This window comes from Phasianus colchicus, chromosome 4, assembly GCF_987193195.1.
Source record: "Phasianus colchicus chromosome 4, bPhaCol1.hap1.1, whole genome shotgun sequence".
NCBI classification, from domain to species: Eukaryota; Metazoa; Chordata; class Aves; order Galliformes; family Phasianidae; genus Phasianus; species Phasianus colchicus.
The window spans coordinates 6,687,753-6,710,564 of NC_143439.1; the positions used below are offsets into that span (position 1 = coordinate 6,687,753).

A 22,812-nucleotide genomic window follows, 5' to 3' on the forward strand; every position below is an offset into this window, starting at 1 on the left:
CAATTTGACCAGCAGAGAAAGGAAGGAGATTCTTCCTCTTTACTCTGGAGCACCTCTCCTATGAAGTGAGGATGAGACATTTAGGGTTGTTCAGCCTGGAGAAGGTTCTGGGGAGACTTTATTGTGGACTTCCAGTACCTAAAAGGGAGCCTACAGGAAAGTTGGAGAGGAACTCTTAATTAGGGGTTATAGTAATAGGACAAGGGCAGACAACTTTAAATGGAGAGGATAGGTTTCAATTAGCCATTAGGATGAAGTTTTTCACTCAGAGGGTGGTGGGTCACTGGAATGGGTTGCCCAGAGAAGTTGTGGGTTCCCCATCCCTGGAGGTATTCGAGGCCAGGTTGGATGGGATCTAGTGAGAGGTGTCTTTGCCCGATGGCAAGGTGGTTGGAACCATATGGTAGTTAAGGTCCCTTCTAGCTCAAACCATTCTGTGATTCATAGCGTAGAGTAGTTCAGTTGGAAGGGGCCTTCAGAAATTGTCTAGTCCAATTGCGATTCTTCTGCGACAGAATCATTTAAGAAGCCTGACCCCTGTTCTGCAGCCAAACTGAAAGCAGGAATCTGGTTTAAATCAAGACCTGCATGTGTTACAGCAACTTTTCTCAGGAGAGCCAATCTGTGCTTTTTAGGCCAAGCTTTAAATTGGGCTTCTTTCTACCCATCTTTGCACCCTACACACATCTTGGAAGACTTATTTTTAAAAATAATCATGTTCTTTTAGTAATTGGATTTTGTTGTACTTGTAAACATATGCTCCACTGATGAATTATTCTGTGCAGGCTGAATCACAGTGCAGAAGTAGTCACTAGAAAAATAATTGTTTCTTTCAGTTCCATTTCAAGGACTGTGTGCATGCGTACATCTAGATGTATGCAAAATGCATGTTTCTGGCTTCAAAGAGCAATCAATACAGAACTTTTTTATGAGAGGAGATGGTGCAAGTGTGTTTCTGTGTGCATATGTATATGGTGCATGAATATATATGCATGTGTGTGTCCACATACAGAGCATGAGTAAAAATCTGTATCTGACTCATGGGGATGATCTGTTTAAAGCAGCTATTAAAGTGCAAAACAATTTTAATAAGTCCAACTTTGGCTAGCAGAGCAGTTTCACCAAGGCAACGTAAAAAACTTTTGCTCAAATTGATGGAGAGTTTCCTTGAATAGAAACCTAGTGGTGTTGTATTTCTTCCAGCCTACATCACTGTACTTATTTTGGCTATGAAAAATAAAGCCTTTCTTTTTGGAGTTTGAAGGTTTCTGGAGGACACCCTGCCTTATGGCTTTATTATGTTGTGACCAAATATCTAGTGATTTTTTTTTTTTTTTTTTAGTGTAAGTAAAGTTTTGAAAACCCCGGAGGTAGTCATAACATTTTATGGATTAGGCATTTGCAGATGCTATCTGTTTGTGTGTAATCCATGTTTCCTGTCAGAATTTTCACAGATCACGATGAAAGCATAAGTTACTTGATATTGTTTTACTGATGAGTCTGTTGCAAGGTGATGCTGTTTGCAAATCTGAGGTGCCTAAAGCCACAAATATATAAAGAAACATTACAGGATGTATTGGTATCTGCACTCTCCAGAGGTTCTGATGCAGGTGCCTTTTGGACATTCTCAGGAAAAGTGCCTGGACTTCAGAAGTGTTCATCAGAAATCACTCAGTGAATGGGCTAACTTTTTACTCTCTAAGCTGTTGATAATTTTGAGTGATGAGCCAGAGAGAATTGTGTTTTATTCTTTGCAAAAGATGTTTCCTTGTTTGAAATCAGGAAATGGATGAATTTTATGGCTTCTCACTTTCTAAAGCTACCTTCTAATTTATATGTATCCACCATAATTCTCATATGCTTAGGTTCAGCATCTTTGCCAAATCGCATTTACTCTTTCACATACAAATCCTGTAGCCTATTTTTGCAGGTACTAAGTAGTTTGCCATACTGTTTGGCTGTGTTTTGGGGAGGAAGTCTTTATTTCCTATAAACGTTGAGAATCTTTCAATCATTATATAAATCTGGAGATCTGTATGTAATGTGGAAAAAGAGTGACACATCTTCTATCAGTTTCTACAGACGTGAAATACAATTTATAATGTGAGACGATGGAAGTTCAGACTGTATTGAAAGTACATTATGTTGTCTTACGAGTCTCTAGGATGTTACATGTGGTTTCCATTCTTTTATCTTCCATGGTTTTTGGAACTTCTGCTAGAGATTTCAAGGTTACTTACTATGTAACATTTTCTTGAGTTGTTCATCAGGACTTTCTGGAAAATGATCGCTTCCATTCTCTGCTTTATGTTAAAACACTCTGTAAAGAAAGAAAGAAAAATGATTTCTTCATGTAAGTTGTATTTCAGGAATCTTTTGTGCTCATTGAGCAGAGTTTTCAGGAAAAAAAGCATTGCATGTGTACTTGCCCATATGGATGGAGAGACAAAGCGTGCATATAAATGTAAAACCATAATATTATGTCAGCATTTTCTCAAGCAAAAAATGAATTCAGCTGCTGACTCTGAGGTTAGTCCTGTGGTTCTCTCTGGCCTATAAAGCAGCACCTTGACACGTTTCTGAGATCTTTGGAAACTACTGCTTCTGAAACTCTTCTGAGTTCTTTTGTTTCTAACCCTTCAAAATTTGGCAGTCGTAATAACAGGTAAAGAATGCAAGAGTGTAAACCAAATACTGTCTTGGAATGTAAATAACGACGTTGATCTGAATCATATGGGAAAACCCTGAAAAAATGAGCAGAAGTCTCAGAAATCAGAATCTCTTTGTCATATTGTCCTTGCTCTCCCCCACGTAGTAAGACTGCCCTCAGCAACCAGCTGCAAGCAAGAAATGAGCCTTCTTGCAGCCTTCACTGGAGCATGTCGCAGGAATCTGTTCTTGATGTCGAAGGCATGTCTTGTGGTGTATGATGGAACCGTTCCCAGGGTGGTGAAGTTCAGCCCCGACCACGTGCATTGCAGCTAGAGCAGTATCAAGGACTCTTCAACTTCTTTCAACGCTGAGCAATTTTTCAAGGAGAGAAGCAAAGCTTTCTGAATCACAGGCTGTCATTTTAGAGGGGTTCCACAATTGCTATCCAGCTGCTCTGTGAGACCTTGCTGGAGTTTTTCTGACAAACAATATCAGGGATTGCAGAAATATGAAGACATTTAGACTGCAGAAATGCATGCAGTGGCAGATAGTATGTTTGTTACAAACCATTGTAATAGAGCATTTATCAACCCGTTGCACATTAGTTTCAGATTATTTTGCCATGCAAGTCTTCAGAGGAAGCAAGCCATGCTACACTTCTCACAAGGATTTGATATTATCTGTAGGCTTGATTCTTTGTGTGGTCAAACTTTTGACTTGGAAATGAATATTTTTAGTGCTAGATTTAATGCACTATTTTACTAGTAGGAATAAAGTGCTTTTGTTTACTTCCTTTTCTAACTATAGAACGTTCCTCCTACAAACTGTCAGATAAGATTGTTTCAGAATCATTGAGGTTGGAAAAGAACCCCTAAGACCAAGTCCAACCAAACATATTACCATGATGCCCATATTAAAAAAGTATGTATGTTTAACTACATACACATGAAGCCTTTCATATATATATTTTTTCATTCCTCACCTTTGTCCTCCTTCAAAATCTGGTGGAAAAGCAGATGTTTGTCTCCTTTAGCCTCTATGGCTCCCTAAAAATCTTCCTTTGGTTTATATTTTTTCTATGCTTTCTCTCATGTATCTTCATGTTCCACTTTGAATGTTCTTGAAGATTATTTTATAGTACTTCTGTAGCTTTGTAAAGTTAGCATTCCTGGTGGGTACAAGCTTTGGACTTTGGTGGTGGTAGATTGTAACTAGAAAAGAGGAGTGACCTAGGGGCAGTTAGTTAGAGTGATCTACAAAAGAACTCCATCTGCCAGTAAGGCTAATTATCAGCTTGCAACTGAGACACTGCACTCACATTATGTCCTTTTTTGGCTTGAGAAGATAGATGTTTGCACTTTAAGCATTAATGGCTACCGCTGCAAAAGACAGGCCATTTGCTGAGTGAATTCTTGTGTGAGTGTGAACTAGAGAAACTGTTTGCAATGCTAATATTTACAGTAACGAGCTCATTGATAAAGAGCAGAGCAGAATGGAATTGGAATGCATTTAAGCAGGAAACTGATCAGTAGTAGATGAAAGTTTCAAGGGAGAAGTTGAGTGAATTTGTGTGAATATAAAATGTTTTGTGAAATATCTAATCCTTTTCCTATAAGGTTTGATATGTCTGTAAAGTTTCCAGTAATGGCACAGCGGAGTTGATTATATAGAGTAGCAGCACTGTCAAAATAAGCAAAGCTATGATGTTTGGGAGACGTTTGTAAAGGTTTTGAGTTGTACCTTTTATTGTTAATGGAATTGTTTTAAAAAGCAAGGGCCTTACATAGAGAGTAATATAAGGCAGAAGTGGATTGTGTTAGAGATTAAATTCTTGAAACCATAAGTGAATAATACCTAATGTGCTTATAAATTTGGGAAACTATCTGTATGTCATCTCTGATGGTCTTAGTGATAGAGGAAGACTGAGAAATCTGCTGACAAGCTTCCTGAATTCTTGATGTTAATCTCTGTGGTTCATCGTGGAGATTATTTTCAAATACTTCTTCTATTTAATGATTTCAAATTCATCACAATTTTTGTTACAGATTGAAATTGAAAGTGTCTTTGACAGGAGTTGCTTAAAAAGGATGACTGATTTCTCAATTACTTGCTCTTAGTGTTGGGAAAAATCAGTTTTTGCTAAAACCCCTGACATTGGCAAAGTTTGTGTAATAGTTTAAGCTTTTATGAACGTTTCATGGTTGGTGGAGGTAGATGCAGCATGCTGCTTAAAGGACAGGTAAGAGGTGATGGAAAGCAGCTTTAGATTAAGGGATTTTTGCAAGATGTGGGACATATCAAGTGAAATATGCGAAGAACATACTCCCCTAATCGGTCTGAAAGGTTGTTCAACATTTCAGATTTTTCCTTGGGCACTCTTGAATCTTTACATTCAGGTTTAAGTTGGTTGTCCTGGAAATTGCTGTCTGCATAATATTCTTGTTACTTACCTGTTATTGGGTCTTGTGTTGTGCAAGTGCCTGTCATGAATATTTCACATTAAGGTGCAGGTCAGCACGCTGTGCAGACAAGAGTATGTGTTTGAAATAAAGTATCATACTTCTGGTTGTAAGAAATCATTTCAGTTCCTTTTTAAGATGAGTAATTTTGCTGTGACAGTAGCATGTATTGTTCAGTATTCTTGAATAATTGCCTTCTTTATCAACTAATAATTTCAAAACAGTAGGATTTTTCTATGGCCTGAGTGAATGCCTAAAAAATTAGGATTGTATGTATTCTTGCAACTGAATTTTCACACTGGCCTAAAAAATTGGGAATGTGACCAGTCAGTAATGATATACTGTGGTAGATTATATTCACATACACATGTGTCAAGTCAGGCTGTGGCTGGGAATGATAGGAAGCTATCAACATCGTCTCTAGCAAGTATTAACTTTCATTAGTTATATCTCATTAGCTCTAAATGTGGATGTTTCTAGTCCAGATTAGGTTCATGCTCATCTGTAGCTAGGATTATCTATTCTGGCATAATGTATCCATAGACAAGCACACTGATCCCTTTGCTGCTAGTTTCCTACTCCAAATCAAAGGAAAAAACAACAGATATTTTTAGGTTGCAGTGCTAGAAGATAAAACTCCTGCAGAAAATTAATGCAAGTTAATTAGCTAAGCCACAGCTAATTGAATGATACTTTGTTGGTACTGGTGGAGATACCTGCTGTTTGTAGAATATTTCTTGACATTTTAAACTGTTGCTTACCTGGTAGTGGTACATTTTCCCTGAGGCTTCATTGCATAAAGTTACTCAGGATTTAATTTATTTTGGCTCCCAGTCTTCTTCTGATAGTTTTTTTTTCAATGTAGAAGTCATTTTTTAATGTAAAATTACTCATTTTTTATAGAGTTCTGCATACTGGGAAGAATTCACTACTAGTTTTTGTTTTTTTTTATAGCTCAGGCAGGCAAATAATTAGATAGCAGTAATAAAGCAAGAATTTCAGATAGTATGAACAATAAAAAATGTTTGTTGACAATACCTGAAACTGTGAGTATTTTAAATATGCATGATTCTTTGTGGGTTGTGTACTTTTGTCTTGTCCATAGTAGTCACCTAGCTAAAGTTTTAACTAGGAGAATTGTCTCTTTTTTTCTTTTTTCTTTTTTTAATTTTCCTTAATGAGAATTACCTAATAGTATGGAATTCTGAAGGTTTTAGGAGAAAACTTGTCTGTATTCCAACATTTTCCATTGAACAGCAGGGCTATGAACAAGTTCTACTGATGATAAGAAATCCAGTGATAATACTAATATTTGATGTCATTGTTAGCAGAAATGCACTGCAGAGTGTAACCCATAGTGCTGATTCTCAAGAGCTGATGGTGGTTGAAACTAGACTGGAAATCCTCATTTGCCCAGGTTTCATGTGAGAGAAGACCCAAATACATGAGTTGAAGGAGCAGTGACATGGTCTGATGGATGCCCCGTCCTTGGAGGTGTTCAAGGCCAGATTGGATGGGGCCAGCCTGGTCTGGTGTGAAATGTGGAGGTTGGTGGCCCTGCATGTGGCAGGGGGTTGGAGATTCATCATCCCTGAGGTCCCTTCCAACCCTGGCCATTCTGTAATTCTATGATTCTATGATTCTGTGATTTCTCAGGCTAGGTGATCAGGGGACCAGGCTATAAAGCATGCAGTCAAGTACACCAGCCTTATGGTCTATCTGCTGTTTAGGAAAATCGAATGTGGTAGCAATGTTACAACACTTTGTCATGCAGATAACAAAGCTGTATCTTTAACAGACGAAGTGCTTTCTCTAGCTGTTTTGCTGTTGGCATTTTTTCTTCTTTCCTCTCCTTCGTATAGAACAGTGTAAGGAAATACTGCATAGGTATCTTCCACAGTGTTGGTAGGATTGTGTGTGTTTCATTGCAAAGATGCTTTGTCAAGAATAAAGAGAATTCTCTATTTTGTTTGTAGCTTAAAAGTTCAGTTAAAGACAGCGTGAGTTCCACGATACTTCTCTGTTCTTGAAGTAGATCATGTAATTTAAATAACAGTGATGAATGACCTGGATTTATCACATTCAGAATCACAGGCAGTGTTTGTGTAATTGAAATTTCCAGTCTGACACCGAGGACATGCAGTTAACACCTGCACACTCCCTTGCACATAGGGACATCTTTCAGATGTGAAGGTTTGTGTGTTTCTAGTGCTTACATTTGCTACATTGAGGTGAAAGGTAGCATATTCAGATTGTGTGACAACTTTTCTGGGAACAGAACAGAGACCGACTCTCTTAAACCATACCATCAAATTCTGATGAGATGAATTTCACTACAGATTGGACTGAACTAAGGACATGGATATGTAAACCTTTGCATCTCCAGGTATTTCTGTGCCATGCAGATTGGTGAGATGCTTAATGCACCCTAAAAATTATTCCTAAATCATAAACCAAGACATGACACAAATTATTATAATACATGAATAAACTTCGAAATGTGAAGTTTCAGATTTGTTGAAATGAAGTTAAATTTACTCTAAAGTTGCCTGATTTTCAGAGATAATAATTACAATTTCTACCATTAGAATTTCAACAGAATGCCTGTGTCCTGAATGAATGAGCTACCGGTCTGAATTCCTGAATTCATTTACATATGTTTGGAAACCTATTACAGCTCTTTTTTCCTATGATAAACTTGAATGTAGAGAGTATGATGTGTATGTGTCCATCTAACATATCAGAACCTATTGTGGCTGCTATGTACAGTAGGCAAACTTGCATAATAATAATGTTGAGTAGATAAGCAAGAGGGACAGACAAATTCTTTTCTGTTGCAGCTGATTTTAGCAGATATTTTCTCTGTTTGAAGGATGACAGTGCAACACAATACAGCAGTTAAATGAGAATTATAGGGTTTTATCTAGCAAGAGCTGCAGTAACTAATTTGTAGGTCTTAGTGAAGTCTTGTCATTACCTGTCTTCATGTTTAGTGACATGTAGGCCTGTACTGTGTGTTGGGAGAGAGTGTGCTAATGCTGCACAAGTACTTTCCATTTGGAATCTATAAATTGTTCCAGTAATGGAGCTGAAATTTACTCTTGGTTATAAGTTGAGCTTTGACTTTAATGTACTTAAAGACTTCATTAATTTTAAGGCAGTTGCACTGTAAATATGTGTGTGAATTGAAGATCTTGTTTAGATGCCATTCAGAGGTGAAATGGACACAGATGTTCTTTCTTGTCCTTCATGATTACAATCTAAAGGAATGGTTTCACAAACCCAAGCTGGGGAGGTGATTTCTCATGAGCAGTGTGACCCATGGAAAGCCTGGCTGTCAGGTGCTTGTTCTACGTGTGGCTACTCTTTAATCTGAAGCAGAATTCACAGAATTACAGAATGGCCAGGGACCATCAAGGATCATGAATCTCCAACCCCCTGCCACATGCAGGGCCACCAACCTCCGCATTTCATAGCAGCCCAGGCTGCCCGGGGCCCCATCCAACCTGGCCTTGAACACCTCCAGGGATGGACGGGGCATCTACAACCTCTCTGGGCAGCTGTTCCAGCACCTCACCACTCTCTTTGTAAAGAACTTCCCCTGACATCCAACCTAAATCTTCCCTCCCTCAACTTCAAACCCTTTCCCCTTGTCCTACAGATCCAAGTTTAAAACAGTAAACCGAAACCAAGCAAACAAAACAACCAACCAACCTGGAAAAAAACAGCCTACTCAATTCTAGAGTTACTTTCAACTTCTACTTCACTTGCCTCTTTTGGTATAAGAATCACTAATGGTTGTGAAAGAATGCACAGAACTATTTGGGGATGTCTTGCAGTATTTTAAGGCCACGTGTTTTCTGAGTGAGAGCACTCACAGTGGTGTGAAACGTTCTCTATCTTACATTTATTTGCTGCGTACCTTTGCTTGATGGACGTTTTCTTTCCTGAGTGCCACTGACGTAAACATGGCAACGTTTAGTGTAAATTTTCAAAGATTACTTGCAGCCCAGCTGCCACTAAAATCTGTAGGAGACACTCAGTGAACTCCTCTCGAGGTTTCTGGAAAAACAGAGAACAAAATGACCTACTCTGACTTTTTGTACTGTGGTAAATAGATTTTTATTTGTGTGACAGTGCCTAAATAGATTATGCTCTCAATAAAATTGCATGCCAGCAAATATCCATGCAGACTTGAAGCAGGATTTGGGTTATTGCTCAGCAAATGCACATTTGAAATACAATAGTTTGAACTTACGTTTACATTAATTATGGCACGAGCATAAATTCCTCTGGGCACTTTTATTCTTCATGTACTATGTTGTCTGCTAGACTTTGTCTGTGTTGTGTGTTGAGAGATGAAAATCAATCACGGTAATGACTGCAAAGATTTGAGTAAAAGGACCATCATTTTCTCAGGAAAAAAAAAAAAAAGTAGGTTTTATTCTGCATTTAATTTATTGTTTTTATTGTGTACAGTCTTTTATTGTGGGCTGTTTGTTATTTATGCTGAAAAACTCAGCGTACACAGGAGGCAAAATCATGCTGTTGGCAAATGATATTTTACAATAATTCACTGATTTCTTCAAAATAATGCCATACTAGAGATGAAATAGATGGTTACTCTTTTTCAGGATCACAAAGAGTAAGCAGCAAATAAAAATGGAGGAGATGCTTCTTGCTTCTTTTTCTGCTTTTAATCAGTGGATTAGGTCTGCCTTTGGTAACTTGCAGCTCTCTTAAGGCTACTAGAGGAAATCCTGAGCTTACTGAAGTACAGTCATAGGAATTAGAACTTCATCCTTTGCTTTTTACTGGAATTTTGCACGTATCTTCTTGTAGTCCTGCAGTTGGTTAAGAAGTGAAGAGTGGTTTTCAATAGAGGTTATCTTTTCAAGGTTGTGCTGAGAGCTCCAGCTGTATGTTCTAGTCTTTTCCAGCTAACTACTGGCCTTATATGATGATCCTCACTGAAGACTTTGTGGACACTTCTAAGTGTTTAAAGCAAGACATTAAGTTGCAGAGAGGTTTCCTATTAAGGAAAAGTGATGTAATGTTTGTGGAGCACAGCCAACCTCTCTCCACTCGTTTTATTTATATTAGCCACATACCAGAGAAAATGCCCCATAAAACATGAGTGCTCCTGCTATATTTAGCCAAGCTAATTTACTAATACCAGGATATTATGTTTATATGCAATGGAAATAATTATAAAAAGATTTGGGGGCATCTTACTGAAATAAAACAGGTTGGACTTTGAAAAAGTAAATACCAAGTTTGTTCCTGATGCATAGAGAGACCAAGGTTTCCTATAGCATTTATATTTGCAATATACATGTTCCTGTGCTGGGAAACACTGTTTAACGATCAGCAACACAGTACAATCCAAATGTTTAAAGAATTCCAAGTACAACCAAGTTATTGAAGTTGATCTTTTTATTCTCAGCAGTGCAGATACCCTCACATTTAAGCCATGTGACTGACGGCAATCTGGATGTACACATTTCATTCTGAAATATCTGCATTCATATGGAATACAGTGCAATGTGGTGCCATTTTAGTGATGATTAAAATCAATCCAAAATGTCTTGTGTACCTTCTCTGACTTTTCTGTAGGAATACTGGAAGCCCCTTTTTATTATTATTATTATTTTTTCCTGGTTTCTATTCAGTTTTTTGTTCTACAGCTGATGGTGCTGATAAATAATCACAAAATTTCTTCCTGTCTCTAACAGTGTTACTTCATGATGCTTTTGAATAATTTGATCTTTTTATTAATTTTTCTCCTAGTTGTGTGTGATGGTATTGGAACTCCAGATCCTTCCTAATATTAGGTCTGCCTAAAAGAGTATTCCCAATCAAAAGGAGCAGAGAACAATTATTAGGTGCTGATAACTGAGAGCTGTCGTATCAATTATCTAGACAGTGTATGTGAAAACTTGGAGGGTACTTTTAAGTTAATGAATTGTTAAACTTTGTGATTGTGGAACAGTGTGATGTATTGTGGGATCTGCAGTTGACACATGAGCAAGAGAAAAAAGTTGAGTGGTGTTATTTCAGCTCCATCGGTGAGGATGCGTTGGATATTTTATGTGTTTTCTACCTGGATGAGATTCTCCTTTCTTCATCTCAAAGCACTTTGAAATAAATGTGCTTTATTGGGATAGTTTATGAAGATGCTTCTTTAGGAGGGCATTCATCATTCTGATATTTAGCGTTTAATTTACACACTGATATGCACTCTGGAGGCTTCACTGACTATCTAAGAGGCTGGACTACTCATATAAGTGAGATTCCAAACATCAGAACCTTCCCCTGTGTGTATTCTTTCAACTAGAAGAATTAGAGCAGCATTACAGCAAACTGAAGTGCTGCAAGGCCAGAAAAAAATTAGATGATTTTTCTTTAAGCCTATCACAAATCGAGTGTAATTCTTGTGCACACCTGGAGCTTCTTTTGAAAATAGAAAGCTATTTAATATATGGAAGATTTTAAAACAATTGCAAGGCTCTGCAGCTATTTCCAATTACACAGATCTTCTCTCATTCATTCTGAATGATTCATTAGGGAAGTAGCTCATTCTACTAAATAATCATGATAAAACTTTGAGCCAACTAAGGGTCAAAAGCGTTTCTTGCAATTATGAAATATGTTAATTGTGCTGGGCCTTTTGCCTTGCAGATTCCACTTATATAAAATCTGATATTTGAAACAGTAAGAAAAATTTAAACAAAACAAAAAGCCTAGGATCAAGAGATGTCATTTCTAGTATTGGGCTCTTGAGGACCCAAGTTCTCCCTTGTGTGGAAGATCAGACATAACTAATGTGTGAAGTATTGCCTGGACTGTGTACAACAAGAATTGTGTACTATCAATTCTTGCTTGACAAAGTTTATTTCCCCGTTTTTTAAAATGGAGGCCTTGTGGATTAGTTATTATTTAAGTAACTTTAGTATTGATGTTTTGAAATCCACTTGGAAAACTGGAGTCTCTGAAGGTTTATGAAATGACCTAAAAATGTGCTGCTTCAGACAATATTGCCTTTAGGGCGTGAGAATGTAATTACTGTGGTAAGCTGAAGTGCAGAGGCTTGTTAGAGTCTTGGCATGCAGAAGGGGATGACTGTGGGGAACTGAAATTGTTTTCCTCTGGACAATACTAAGCAACCCAGTCTTTCTGCAGATCTGGGTGCTCGCTTTCCCTGATATACAGCACAATTCATTAGAGAACTTAAATGGCTTGGTCCTTATTTTGTCCTCTGTGGCAAAAGCTATGTACAGTAATTAAAAATGCTGCCTGGTGTCTCTGGCTTTTGATCATTCGTTGTTTTACAGCAATTATTGTATGACATATGAAGTGAGGTGCCACATGAAATCACAGGTCTGACTTACACCTTGGTAGTGCCTCTGGGGCTCATAGAGGGGTGGTGGAAAATTGGCGGTAGCCCAAGGGAAGAAGCAGGGAGACGAGTGAGAAAGTTATAATTAGAAAAAGGAAGCGAGGAGGAAAAAGTTAAGACAATCCAGCACAATACCATGATCCAAGTACTGCTGAGAGGAGCAGAGGATCATGTGGGATCTCACAGTTGATGCAGGAAGAACATTATGATCCTTACTGATGCTAACCTAATGCTGCCAATGCTGATGTTGTCAGAATTTGAAGTAACTTATTCCAAAATTACTTCTGATGTGGAGCTTTATGTTTATTAAAGCATAGCCATACAGGATTTTTCTCTGTCTCAGCTTCCTTTGAGGCTGGGTCCAAGCTGTTATGTTTAAAGAGGAAGAGGCTTACATTTGCAGTGTTGACTTCAATATGAAAGATGTTACTACTTTTACATCTTACTAGTGCCTAATGAAAAAAGTCATGGAAACAATAATAAAAACTTGAAATAACATTGATTTATCAGCAGTTTGCAAGTATAATTTAAGTACTCCAGTTAAGTCAAGGAAAAAAATTGTATGCATGCATATTGCACAGACTTAAAATGGCATGCTACTAACTAATCAAAGTAGAAACATTTTTGGCAAGAACGAAGCCTAAAATACTGTTGATCAAGGTAAAATAAATTTAGTTGGACTGTAGGAATAGATAAAACACTTTTCTCATCATCCATTTCTGAGTATTCATTTTAACATAAAACTAAATGTGTTTTTAATAAATATGGAAAACTGTAAGTTGGGACCCTCAAGGAGGATGTCTAGGCCAATATTTCTCTGAGAGTGATCAGTTCTATTGTTAAGGAGTTGCAAGGGTGATCAAAGGATTGAGTCCACAAATAGAGAATCATCCTTCACAATTGTGAGACAAAATGAGATTAAATCCCAAAGAACACTTTTTACTGCCTGCTATGAACAAGGCTTGTTTGTTACATATTGGAAACTTACTGTGGGACAGATTAATTAATTCTGAATAGAATTAATTGAATTCTAGATGTCAGCTGCAGGGAAACAAATAGTAGAACTCATACTGGTCTGAATGTGTAAATATTACATAATATGCATTGTAGCCAATTTTTAAAGAGATCAGGCATCAATATTCTATAAACTTCTGGGTTTTCTTGAAAAATGCTTAAATGTAGATATGAATTTTCAGCGTATTTGTTTAGCAGAACATGCATTTGACTTTCCAGAAATTGAGACCTGGACAAAATATAAAGCCAGAACCTCTTAAGCTTTAACCACCTTCTGAACTGTATGACTCAGCTAGATACCTCAAGGTAGATCATACATCTGCTGTGTAGTTATATGCTCACATTAGCACGGAGTCTGTAGATAAAAGTGTTTCCATAAGGTGAAAAAACTGATGCAGAGAGCATATCTGCTCTGTGCATTTCAGATTCACTGAGTTTGGGCTTTTGTTCTTCTACTTTGGATTGCTCCCATAGACTGACTGCCCTCGAAGTGGCTAGAGGCTGTTCAACCAGTTTCATCTGGCAGGAAATCACTGCATGTTCTTGTGTGACTCGCCCAAAATCCAAACTTCAGAACCAAGTCAGTGGGGACAGATAGAAGATTGGCTTCAGAAGCACGTTTCTGTCCCAAGCTAGAACAGAGGTGCAGAGGTGTCCTTACTTTCCTCTTAGGAGAAGTGTCAGTTTGAATCGCCTTGGAACTGAATCTGCTTTATGAAATATATTCTTGCTCTGAAGTACAAAAAAAAAAACCCAATGTGCTTTTTCATTTATATGTAAAATATTCCTTTTGATCTTTCAAGCAGAATGTACTGTACAGCTTGCAGATGGAAAAAAAAGAAATTAAACTGCACTTGTACATTTCATGTACTTATCAGGAAGGTAGTATTTAAAATTATGCTTTGCCAACACAAGAACAGATTCAACTTGAGCACTTGTGTTCGAATGTGTGTTATTTCAAGGTAATGGCTTTACTTTGCAGTGACAGATAAAGGAGTGATCCTGGTCAGGTCTGTTCAATCTGTTCAGGAGCAGAGGAAGTTGTGAATATTTAAAACTATGGTTTGGCTGCGGTGACGCCTGCGTGCTGCACGTGGTCTTTGCTTTGGCTCAGTCATTCTGCTGCTAGGTGTTCACTTCTTGTTTTGCAACAAGCAATGAGGAAGTTACACTTAATGTGCAGAGTCCAGTCATGAATAAGGCTGCAAGTTGACTTTGTCCCTAGGAATTTGTCTAAGAAATCTAAGTTATAATTGAGTTTATCGAGCAATTGCAATAAGTAGTAATTCAGCATTTTTAGAGGTGCTTTTGTGATATTGTGAGACTCATCATGATTTTTCTCATTTCTGTTATACATTCGGGAACATGCCTCTTCAATAAAAAAAAACAAAAACAAAAAAAAACCTTACAGCCCTGATAGAGCAGCTCTGTCTGCAGAAGAGTGACAATGCCCTGTAGTCTGTATTTTATTTTCAGAATTGGTCCATCAATTTGAATGGATATCCATGTCTTAGAAGATCGTCAGGTCACAGAAGTATTCATCAGGCAGCTGAAACTGATGCAAGTTGCTGATAAGAAAAGAAACTGATGAATCAAAAAGATTCTGTCAATCTACATGAGCAAATCAAGTTAGGTGCACTGCTGTAGTCAGGTCTACAAATTGTTTTCTGTCTTCTACAAGATAGTCCATCTTGCCACACTGTCAATTGTTTTCCTATAATACTCTGCTGCTTTTCTGCTGGTGTAGGGTAGAGTTTTCCTTCTACTCTATGACTAGTGGCCCACAAAAAATATGGTGAGCATGAATAGACTGAACACTTGCCAACTCTTTGTAGAAGTGTTTGTGTGCAATGCTGCAACGTGTGCAAATAGTGAGGACGCTTGAGGTATTTTTTATACTCCTTTCCAATCAAGTGAGTAATTCTCTTAACCAGAGCTTTGTTATTTCAGCCTGCCTGTTTGTGGAAGAAAGCTCAGGTCGGTTGTTCATGCCTGAACCAATGGTTGGCTCTGTCTGGAGCCAGGTAGGTAGGTGACGTGTAGGGGATAGAAATGTGTTGCCAGTACCAGGTGCCAGAAACATAATGGCAGGGAGGCAGTGACTGCTGTTTCTCCGGTTCCTGCATGGATAGGCTTAACCATGCCTTTTTAAAAAGCCATCTAAAAGGGCATCTGGGAGAAATAATTCTTCTGACACATCTTTGAATGCCTTTGGATTATACCAGTCCCTACCTACTGCAGTAACTTCAGATACCCTGGGAAGTCTGCAGCACGTAGAGTGACAACACAATTGTTCATCCTTTTAAGTATCCTTTATTATTTTTTTAATTGCCATAACTTTCATTAAAATTACCAACCTAGATTGCATGACAGAGTCATGCAGGGAGGGAGTCCCTTCCCTGGATCTTGCTTAAGATATAATTGCATTAGGATTGCACTGATTGAATAAATGACATAAAAGCTGTGAGTAATGTTATCATGTTATTCTCATTTTCCAATACTCTTGAGAACCAAACTGATGGATTATTGCTGTCTTCAGCAATTGTTGTTACTTCCTGGTGCCTGTTCTTACACCTGCTGCCTGGTGTATGTGTGTTAGAGAGTTGTTTTTGTGTAGAAGGAAGGACTTAAACCAGAATGATATAAAAGCAGAAGTTTGTGGGGAAAAAAAGATAGTCCTTATACCCAAAGGGTGTCATGTTCTCATAGTAGGGGAGTCTCAGAAGTGTATTATTTATTTCATTGAAAACCACACCAGTTTTTATGCTTGGTTTTCTTGGCACTGGTTTCCTTTCATATGGTGTTTTTTGATTAGAATGTCTCCCATGAGTTTCAGTAAAATAGAAGACTGATGTGTCATCTGATAATATCTGAGATTTATGTGAAGCAGTGACCTGCTCAAATGTCAGGACTTTGTTTCTTTGTGAATATAAAATGCCGGTTAAAATGGCCTAGAATTTAGGCTCTAAAACCTTTATTTCTTCAAATATTCTTAAAGCATGGTTTTCATTTTCCCAAAACCACAACTGATAGCAGCTCTGTGCTCTAATGGTCGCTACTAATTTTATTTTATTTTAATTTTTTTTGTGGGTTTTGTTTGATTTTTCTGTTTAATATCATGCTTGTTCCTGCCCTGAAAAGTAGTCATTTCAATACAGAAGACCGATTGTCTTTCCATGTAACTGAGGGAATGGATATTTGGCAGATCCTGGCGTATCAGTATTGAAAGAGTGGAGAGTCAGTCCTAAGCCCTCTGTAACTGTTAATAGATGGGCATAAAAATGAGTCAGTTTCTTAGCTTTGGTGTCTGATGCGGGGTGAAATGTGATGATCGATAGAGTATCTCATCAATCAAATGTATGAAATTAAAAAAAAAAAGGAAAAAGATCATGGTGGATGTGCTGTGTCAGCACTGAGAAAATCTATAAAAGGTAGTCTGTCTTTTTCTTCTGTTCACTTTCAGCTTTAGGCTAGTGAAACTTTTTTTTTGGTCTGTACTGTGGATATATAGCAGTAAGCAAAGAATATAACCTTCCAGTGGGATGGCACAAGAAGAGGCAGAAGTCTTGCTTGTATTTTTGTAGGCTAATTCATTCCTGCGTTCCAAGTCATGATTTCGTGTGATTTGGGCCAGATTAGCTCCAAATTGGAATTTGTGTTGCTATTAATGTCTCATTACTGATTTATCTCCTAACAGCATAGACTTTCTGCTTCCTTTATCAGTAAACTTTGTTACCTTTGTCACTTTTCAACTGTTACCTCCATTACCAATATTCTGGTTTATGTAACAATATTGAATTACCAAGCCAGACAGAATTTTGATTACCAGACTAATTCTTATGGTCTAATCCTAATAGAGGAACGAAGGTTAGGCTTTTTACTGGAGCTGTATTATGACTTTATGACTTTTTGAAACAATAAGCGTGCGCAAGAGCATGATTTCCCCTCTTTCTGTGCTTAGGGTAAATGTTATCTCACTGGTGCATGTTTTGAAAAATGTCCCTGTGGTGTTATAGAGATATGAAAAATGGTTCCTGTCTCCAAAAGAATTGCCTGGAGCCGCCTTGTGTTCACTAAATGCTGGCATTATCACTACTGTTGGCTTCCTTAGTACAGAAATTAACCTTGATGTCTTTGACAGATAATCAAAAAATAATGGAAAATGGGCATAGGTACAACTGCCACTTTTTAGGATAGGCAGGTTTTTAACAGCCAAATTACAGCAGGATTTCCTTACAAGAGAGTTCACAAACAATGCAGATATGATGAAAATATTTTCCATTTGTCTTTTGAGTGTACAAAGCTTCTCTGATGGAAAGTTAAGCTTAGTTTCATAGTGTGCTCATAATAAGGTAACTGTGTCAGCTCTTACACCATGCTGATTTTCCTCAGAGTACTTTAGAGTACAGTGAAATTAGATGAGTGTAAACAGTCCTGTATATACAGGAAACATAGGAAGTTTCTTTTTGTGAATCTGCATTTGCAATTTGTTAAGTTTTAAAGGGCAAGTAATAAAAATGTTAAAAGAATGCAGCTGGTGAAGATGAATTCTACTCAAAGCTCTCAAGACATGCAATAGAAGTAAATTGTAATTACAACCCTGCATCCTCCCTGAAATCTATCAGCACAGACAAAAAAATATCTCTGAATGATTGCAGCGTAGAACCCAAATTGATGCTAGCTTTTGTCCCCCCTTTACCAGTTCTTGTTTCCTGATAATTCCACTCATGCGTAAATGTGAAACCTTGGAGGATTTAAAACTCACAGGATTTAAATCTCACAGTGTAGGGGTTGTTCAGTATCAATGAGTTTAGTGCTTGGGTAGATGTATTTGTGTAAATACAGCATCAATACTTTGCAGGTTTTCTTTTATTTTCTTTAGAAGTATTTTTAACATTTCTGAAATTGAGTAAATATTCCTTCAGTGGACACAGTTTAGTTGGAATTACCTTTGCATTCTAAATAGTTCTCTTCAGAAATCTACTAGCTTGCATTGGTGGCTTCATTTTAACAGCTCTCAAGTACTGACAGATCTGGCTGAGAACAGCCCTTGCCTCTCAGTACGGCATGATGGTGCATTAAAGAGACAAATGTGTAGGCTGGTTGCTCTTTCGTAGAGTTCTGGCATTATTATGAAACACTGATCTTGAGTTAGAAGCTAGCTCTACACTGGAACAAAGATTTTCTGGGGGTGAGTAGCTGTTACCACAAATACAAAAGTTTTCTGGCATTTGTTTAAAGTTTTAATTTAGAAAACTAGCTCAACTTTTTTTTAAAGTTGTTAGTTCTAATTACTTTCATCTTAAATAGTCTTGTACTTTCAGATGTATGTCTAGTTTCTATCCAACTGTACCATCTATTGCTCAAAGGGCAGTTACTGCAAGGATTATGAAGTTTGCTTTTGGTCAGGAATTACCTGAAGCAGTTCTTCCATACATCATACATCTGACTGTTCTTTCAAACTAAAATTGCTTTTCTTGATCTGCTTTTCATTTGTTCCTTTTCTTTTATTAAGATGATGAGGGAGGATGAAGGAGGGCCAAAGTTTGGAAATACAAAAAGTTCTAGCATTGAAAAATTATTCAGATCTGTGATGGTTGATTTCAATCTATATAAAACTGTGTTATAAAATACTGAATAAACTTGAATGCCTTTACTACGCTTCCTAGACACTACCTGGGTGGAGTTCATTTTGTTTGTGAATCCTGGCAAGTCTTGTACAGCAGGCCTTTATGTTTGGAGGAACCTTCCTCCAAGGCAGACTGGACATCAGAGGCTTCCGTAGAAGTTTTTTTGTATTAAAAAAGTAGGCAGAGCAGATTATACCTCATGGTGACTTTGGATGCCAGGACTGGATGGAATAAACATTATCAAGTAGTATGCTGAGCTGTGAACGTGTGGTGAAAAAAGCAAAGCTAGCACCAGCAAGTTCAGTCAGGTGGATTCCCATTATCATTCCTTAGCATAGACAGCATTGTTGATCCAGACAAAGACAAAGCTATCTCTTTCTTCAAGATATAAAAAACCAGAACTGCAAGGAGCTGACTATTGCATTGCAAACAGTCAGGTGTTTCCCGGAAGATGTTTCAGGCATTCTTTCTTCTAGTAAAGAATGTTAATGTTTTTTACAAACTCAGAGATACAAGATAAACATAAGGTGGTTAGATATCCTAATGCTGGGAACCTGTGAATAAGAGGTTCAGAGGCCTTGCAATGTGATGAATTTTTTTGCATCCTGAAAATGGCATCTGCTGTTGTATAGTCTGAAATCCAATGATAATTCTTTTAGAGACCATCTGTGTGTCTCCTGCACTTCCCTTCTTCTATTGTGCTGCCTTCTAGCAGTTTGGCCTGGCCTTGGTGGCAGTTCCTACCTGTTTGGTTCATAAAGACTGCTCTATTCATTTTCAGAATAATATGATGCAAAGAACATATTGGGAAGAAAAAAGAAATAATATAGTATAGAATGACAAATCAGCCAAGTGCCTACCTCAGAACATCAGTCCTTGAGCAACTGTTAATGTAAAATATGCCATATTTAATAGTGACCTTTGAGAATATTCTGGTCATCTGTCCACTCTTCTCATGCAATCAATGCTTTGCTTTTAAAAACATAACATTTTGTAATTAACCACTGAAAATCTAAGGCATCTAGTCCTTCCTTTGCGTATCTGTTTTCAAATGTTTCTCATGAAAGGCAGCATCTTGCTAAGCTAGTTCAAAGTCTTCAGAATGGAAGCTGTGCATGCAGCTGTTCTGATGGGAGATGAAGGCCTGAAGCCTGACCTGAAGTTTGTTCCCTGCATAGTTTTACATTTTCATCTTGAGCAATCAGCCAACTATTTGCACTCCTTTATTATTTTTTTTTTCCCCAGTGGAAGAACTAAATATTAATACCTTATGGCTCTGCTTTATGATAATCACAGAAGCAGACTTTCCAGCCAGCCTACCTGTCACTGGCCAGACTAGCTCATTTTGGTAGGATTAAGGTGGTTAACACAGCCACTTTCCAGTTAACTGGCTTGCTATTTCTGCTGAGCAAGTCTAGTTTCCACCAGAAGTCTTGTAATATTTCACAAATGTCCATCTATGAAACACTACAAGAAAGCTAATTTAACCCCTGCTCTTTTCACAGTTCTCAGTTTTTTTGACGTAAGTTATTATTATATATTATTATATATTATATATTATTTCCTCTTGCCCAGCCTGAATCTCTCCTGGTGCAACTTGAGTCCATTTCCTCTAGTCCTATCACCAGTTACATGAGAGAAGAGGCCAACCCCCCCAGCTGCAAACTTACTGAGGTTGCACTCAATGCCTTCATCCAGGTCATCAGTAGAGATACTGACAGAACAGGCCCCAGCACTGACCCCTGTGGAGCACCACTCGTGACCGGTTGCCAGCTGGATTTAACTCCATTCACCACCATTCTCTGGGCCTGGCTGTCCAGCCAGTTCCTTACCCAGCCAAGAGTGTGCCTGTCCAAGCCATGGGCTGCCAGCTTCTGCAGGAGAATGCTTTTGGAGACAGTGTCAAAGGCTTTGCTGAAACCTAGGCAGACCGCATCAACAGCCTTTCCCTCATCCAGGTTACTCAATCATAGAATGAGATTAGGTTGGTCAAGAAGGACCTGCCCTTCATGAAGCCATGTGAGCTAGGCCTGATCCCAAGTTGTCCTGTGCATGCCGTGTGATCTCCCTCAAGACAATCTGCTCCATAAGCTACCCTGGCACCAAGGTCAGACTGACAGGCCTGTAGTTCCCTGGATTCTCCTTACAACCTTTCTTGTAGATGGGAGTCACATTGGCAAGCCTCCAGTCTTCTGGGACCTCTCAGGTTGACCAGGAATGCTGATAGATGATGGAAAGTGGCTTAGTATTGGAGTACTTGGTATTGGAATTAATATTGACAATATGAAAGCAGCCTTTTTAAGAATATTCATGGACTACTTAGGTGTGGTTTTCAGAGCCTTCTGAAATTTCTTGGTATCCTCAGTATTTGCTATATCTTTAGTATGACTTTTTAATTAATATCTCCTTTTTTACCAAAAATTTAGTTTTAACAGTTCATTCTTATGTTGTTATTATTCAGTAATATTGAAAAATCTTCATGAGAAAGTAAGTTTTTTCCCTTAAGTTGTTTAAACAAGCTTGATGTGTTCCCTGAAAGCAAGTGTGTCGTTTAAAACACCTGGATTACAAAACATATTTCAGCTAATTGGAAAGGGGATGTAATTCCAATTGAACTTACTCATTTTTAGTTGTCTTTGGTTCAGTAGGGATGAGGGCAGCAGAACAGACTGATTCCATTGCATCTTTTTGACTCCTGTGCCCCTCTATATCTGTGATACAGGTGCCTTGTGGTTGATGACCTACCTGTGTTAGAAGTTCCAACTGTCAGTGTTACTATAAAGTAACACTGGTGACTATTATACTTCTTTTTTTTCTTTCTTCACAGTGACACATCGCTCAAGAAATTAGTATGTATAGGGCAGTTTTTGCTGTTAAAAGAAGAGCTTCTGAGATGAGATGAGAACAATCTTGTGCAAACAAGGATCATGTGTTTCTATCACTGGAATGGAAATCTGTTCTAACATCTTTATTTTTTTGCTCTATGAATTGTTGTGATAATGATGCCCGCATGTTATTTTTCAAGCAGACGTGAGCCTGCTTTTTCTAGACCTGATAAAAAGTTTTGTAATGGAATTAGGGCTGTCCTGGGCTAGTAAACCCTGATTTACAGGCACGTATATCCTTGTGGCCTCAAGTTAAGCTTTGTGTGAGAGCAGGAGAACCTCATGTTTGTCTGCCGACCTTTTGTAGTCATACTCTGAATCTGGTATTTACTGCTGCCCAGATTGGTACAGCAGCAGTTTAGTGGCAGACACTTGTAGTAGTGTGCTTACCATTGGCAGGGCCATAGATGGTCATTTGTGTTGGGCTGTTGGCTGGGCATATGGCCAAGTGACTTGGCAATGAAAACAAAAAGTCCCAAGACAAGACGCTCTAACTTGCTTTCAGTATATGTTAGGAAAACAGAAGTGATGGAGACAGATGAAATTCAGCATTTACAATACTAAATTTCCCAAATTTTTGTTTAAACCTTAGTCTCTCTGTTATAAATCAAAAGATCTTATGGTGTGTGTGATTACGATAGAAGAGAAAGTAGGTATTTTGAAATAATTATACAGTACATCTGCTAACAGCCAGACTGAAGAAACAGAATGAGCTTAAAGTAGTAGTTTTACAGGACTTTCCTCAATTAGAAGTGACTTCAAATATTTCTGTC

At 38.0% G+C, this 22,812-nt stretch overlaps 1 protein-coding gene across 3 annotated transcripts in view; it reads left to right on the forward strand.

Annotated features, from left to right (window-relative positions):
* Positions 1–22,812, forward strand: part of LOC116242847 (palladin) — a 139,931-nt gene that overhangs the window by 81,683 nt on the left and 35,436 nt on the right. The gene's annotated exons all lie outside the window — the stretch shown is intronic.